Source organism: Leucopleurus acutus (assembly GCF_964270905.1).
Source record: "Leucopleurus acutus genome assembly, chromosome: 1".
NCBI lineage: Eukaryota > Metazoa > Chordata > Mammalia > Artiodactyla > Delphinidae > Leucopleurus > Leucopleurus acutus.
Window position 1 is genome coordinate 167,795,002 of NC_139142.1, and position 5,416 is coordinate 167,800,417.

Sequence of the window (5,416 nt, forward strand, 5' to 3'; positions counted from 1 at the left end):
AAAAAAAAAAAAAAGACTTTTGCCTAAGTCTTATATGGGAGGTGTGTTCCTGGTGCTTTAATTAGAAAAGTCACCCCCCAAAAAGTTTTTTAACCTTTTATGGGTCATGGATATCCCTGAGAATCTACTGAAAGCTGTGAATTCTCTCCCCAAAAGTGAGCCCATAAGGGCACAAACATAATTTTGCTTACAATTTTAGAAGCTCACCAATGTAGCCCCTGGCAATTTCTCAGCCACAGCTAAAGAAACTTGCTTTAAAGTGTTAGCTCTATAGTTTTGCAAGATGGCTCAAATCAGCACAGCCCACACCTGAAAACTTTCTATAGGAGGAGGGGGTATGCATAACAGATGAAAACTGATTACAAAGCTGTTTTTCAGTATTTGAATCAAAGCATAAAATTATCATTTGTCAGCATGCACACGCAGATTCAAATAAAAGGTATTTATCAACCCGATACCATAGCCAAATGGTATCAACATTTAGGGTTCCAAACTGTTCTAACAAATGGACCCCTGTACTAAAAATACCCTAAAGACACACTGCAAGAATCACCAGCCTCTCTCTATCTGCATCTGAGGCTTTCGCGTCCCATACCAACACCACATTCTTGAATCCTTGCTCCAAGAAGGCACAGGAAATGTTCGCACTGTTTATTGCAATGTACATATCTGTCATTTAAGATGATATCTCTTCCCACCTAAAGGAAAGATACTGCATTGACACTCTGGTACTAAGTTACTGAGCTTCTAATATACAATTTGCATTCGAAGAATGCCTATCCAAAAACTTGCCTGTTAATTTAAGGATCCATAAATTCTTCTTTTAACTCGGAGGCTCTGGATAACTGCTAGAAAACTGCATCCGTGCTCAGCAGGCTTTCCCTCCCTGTGACCTCTGCGTGCCCCGCGGGCTACCCCTGCCTGTTTTAGCCCAGGGTTCTACAAGTGGGGCAGCAAAGGCAAGGGTAACACGAGCTGGCTCCAGCTGCAAATAGCAACAGGCCTTTCATGAGTGAAAGCCCAAATATAGACCTGCCCACTGCTGACTGCTCAAGTGTCACCAGGAGAGGTTACATGCTGTCCCCTGAGTTACTTCATTTACTGTGGGGATTGGAGTCCGGTGGCTCCACCGAGGGCCTGATGTATGGTCATGAATAGAGGGCTGGGGGCTGTCACAGCAAGGGCAGGAGGGTGGCTGCAGGCCACGCAGAGAAGGAGGACTTCTGAGAGTCCCCAGGCTGTGCACCTTCCACCTGGCCTGAGGGGCTTTTCCCAGAGTCTTTTGAATAAGCACAAATCTGAAGGTAGTCAAATGCAGCTTAATTTTTTTTCTCCCACTATTCCTTGAACGTTTACTCATTTATTCCCCTCTCTGGATAAAAATCGAGCACACCCGTGACTTTCTGCTCCCTCTTAGGTAACACAGAGTCCTGGGGTCGCTTGAAGGCATAGTCTCCATTCAGTAAGGGAATGTACAGTCCAATACGTTAATTAAAAAGTCAAACTTAGAGGACTTCCCTGGTGGTGCAGCGGTTAAGAATCCGCCTGCCAATGCAGGGGACACGGGTTCCAGCCCTGGTCCGGGAAGATCCCACATGCTGCGGAGCAACTGGGCCCATGCACCACAGCTACTGAAGCCTGCGTGCCTAGAGCCCATGCTCTGCAACAAGAGAAGCCACCGCAATGAGAAGCCCGTGCACCGCAACAAAGAGTAGCCCCTGCTCACCGCAACTAGAGAAAGTGTGCACGCACAGCAACAAAGACCCAACGCAGCTGAAAATAAATAAATAAATAAATTTTTTAAAAAGTCAAACTTAGTTTAGCCAGCATCAAAATCTTCTCCCCTCCCCAGCTGAGGCCTCTGTAGCTGGAAGTCTGCCCTGGGAAAGGAGGGGATGAGGTCGGCCTCTTGTTCCCACACCTCCTCCCTTAGCTGCTGGTTTGTTTGCCAGGGGCAGGAGGCACTAAGGTGATAAGACAGCTCCTATCTGAGTTGGTGCCACAGAGGGTGGGTGCTAGCTTCTGGCTCTCTGGGGCAGGCAGGTGCTTAGAGCACTCTCTGTCTCTCTGAGCTTTTGTATATCTCTGGGGTTTACCATGATAAGCCCTTTCCCCTGGAGTTCCCACGACCAGGCTGAGAACCCCTCTATTCCAGGGGGTCCCTTGCACTCCTCCTCCAGGCCCTGGTGGGCCACCTCCAAAATTTCTCAAATGAGGTCTCCTGACCCATGCAGCTGGTTCTCTCAGGCAGGATCTAGGTGACTCTTTGCTGGCTGTGTCGTCCTGCTGGCCCACATCTGGATATTGGGATGTAGGCTCCATCCTTGGTCCTGGCAAACTCTGGGGTGCAGACAATTCCAAAGCAGCCACTCCCCCTGGCTCTGCCACCAAAGCAGCCAATCTTTTCTCCTCAGGCCACCATTGGCCCACTTGCAGGAAATACAGCGAGTTACCTGAAGGGTCCCTTTGAAGACCCCACACTGGGCTTGGGGATAGAGGGTGGGGCTTCCAACTCTCCCCACCCAGTCCAACAATAGCTCTCTCCAGAAAAATCGCTCCACCAGTCTCCCTCTCAAATACCCTCTTTTCTTCACTCTGATCCCTTTTTATTTTCTTCCACTGGTGGAGGGCATGAATTGGGTTCTAGACCATTTCCTTGAAAAGTCTGCATGTGGTGATTTGATCTCAGAATTTTACATCTATTGCTTTTTGAAACCTTAATCAAAATTTCATTTTTAAAACACTGTTACTGCCAGTTATCTATACAATAAAAATATTGGAAGCCAAATAAAATATCAAAAGCAAACAATTTGAAAGAATAAATTATGCAAAGATATATGTACAAGAATGTTCACCACAGCATTATCTATATTGGCAGAAAATTGAAATTAATCTATTCCTACCAATATAGAATTCTTTAAATAAATCACAATACTGTCAACTCAGTTTTGGCAAGTATTAAAAATAATGATGTAGATACCTTTTTAAATTAATTAATTTATTTTTGGCTGCGTTGGGTCTTCGTTGCTGTGCGCAGGCTTTCTCCAGTTGTGGTGAGTGGGGGTTACTCTTTGTTGTGGTACACGGGCTTCTCATTGCAGTGGCTTCTCTTGTTGCAGAGCATGGGCTCTAGACACGTGGGCTTCAGTAGTTGTGGCACGCAGGCTTCAGTAATTGTGGCACGCAGGCTTCAGTAATTGTGGCTCGCGGGCTGTAGAGCGCAGGCTCAGTAGTTGTGGCACACAGGCTTAGTTGCTCCGCAGCATGTGGGATCTTCCCGGCCCAGGGCTGGAACCCGTGCCCCCTGTATTGGCAGGCAGAATCTCAACCTTTTTTTTTTTGCGGTACGCGGGCCTCTCACGGCTGTGGCCTCTCCCATTGCGGAGCACAGGCTCCGGACGCGCAGGCTCAGTGGCCATGGCTCACGGGCCCAGCCGCTCCACGGCATGTGGGATCCTCCCGGACCGGGGCGCGAACCCGTGTCCCCTGCATCGGCAGGCGGACTCTCAACCACTGCGCCACCAAGGAAGCCCCAATGCCTATATTTTTAATGTGGAAAATGTCCACAATATATTTGTAAGTAGAACGAGTATGCAAAATATTATTACAATATAATTATATATATATATACACACATATATACACACACACACACAAAATGAAAGCAGGGTTTATCTTTTTTGAGTTATTTTATTTATAGCTTTGATTCGTCCATTTTATAATAATTATATATACCTTTTATTACTTTTTAAAATTATTTTTTATTGTAAAATAATATATAATACTTGGCTGAGAAAAAAGCAAATACTACAAAAGAACCATGAAGTAAATGTAAACCAGTCATGCATCCTGGTAACAACAATTATTAGGTTTGGTGTATACTTTTCCACGTTTTTTCTAAGAATATATACATTTATTCCCCTTTCACAAGAAATAAAAATTTCTTTTATAATTAGAAAGCCTGCTATTTTCATTTTGAAAAAGCAAATAATTTAGAAAGACTAATAGAAATGATAAGATTATAAAACAAAACCAGTAAAGACATACTGTAAAGAATATTCAAAGATATTAAAATAGACTATTAAAGAATTATAAGAAATCATATTAGATAAAATGATATATTAAAAAATAGTTTGAGGAAAAATAAATCACTTCAGCTAGAAGGTTATCTCTCCAAGAGGACTGGGTGACAGCCAGAGTAGCTATTGGGAATCCAAGAACCCATAGCCCCACCTCTCCTCGACATTAAAGGGAGGGACCTTCAGATAGAGGAACCTTTAGACCTTCAAGCTACATTCCACAGAGGCTGCTAGATGCCTTGGGATTATCTTGGGGGGGGGGGGGTGGAGATGCCCCTAACCAAAGCTTCAGCCTTGGCCCTGTTTTTTTTCTTTTGGGGGGGGCGAGGGGGGTTGTTGTTGTTTTACCTTGGGCATAATAGCAAGTACAAATCTGATTCCTGGCGTTCCCAGCTCAAAAACTTCAAAAGCCCTTTCACTAGTTCCTGAATCAAGCCCTCACAAACCGTGTTTTGATGAAGGGCTCCTTCCCTGCTCCCTGGGCTTCTCGCTCCTCCGCCTCGGTCCTCCAACCCCACTACCCCTCTAGCAGTGCTCTCACAGGACGGGAGCTGACATGTACTGTATTTCTGTCTACACTGTACATTTCCTGGGTAGAGCCCTGTGCTGTCTTATACCCTGTTGTATGAACAGGTTCAGCTCCAACCCACACTCCATCCCTACGTGCAAACTACACCTCCTGATCTCCGTAAACAGGTCTTCAATAGCCAGGTGGTCTGAAGTGTCTAATTGCCTAAGTGTCTGTATCTTAAGAAACGTTTCTTTTCTGGGTCTCAGTTTCCTTATCTCTAAAATGACGTGTTAGAACACAGATTATATTTAAACATGTTGGTTGGGAGCTGGGATGCTTTGAAGGCGGAGGGACTGTACGTTTTTTGTATGCCCCCTCCGCGCCTAGCCTCCCAAAACAGGCACACAGCAAACATTCCATAAAAGCTTGTTGAATTGATACCAATAAGCTTGTGGCTTCTACCCAGTAATAGAAGACCAAGTCAGCTAGCTGGGTTTGCGTTCTCAAGAGGTTCACAGTTTAGTGTAGGAGGCTAAGACAATAACTCGTTCATTTAACAAATATTTTTTTCAACGTCAGTGTGTACACAGGTGGAAAAGGTGAGGCAAGAGTGATCATTCCGGGCTCCAGACGAGGTTGCGACATTGATTGATTCGGAGCGGCGACCTTCTGACCTTTTCATTGGTTGTCGCGAACCCTCCCTTCTATCACCCAACCAATCCCGGAAGCGTGCTGGAAGCCTTACAGGCCGTGGGCAGCCAATCAAAAGTGCCGAGGGTTGCGGCAGCTGGGGTGCTGACGCCGATTTCAGTTCAGCGAAAAATGA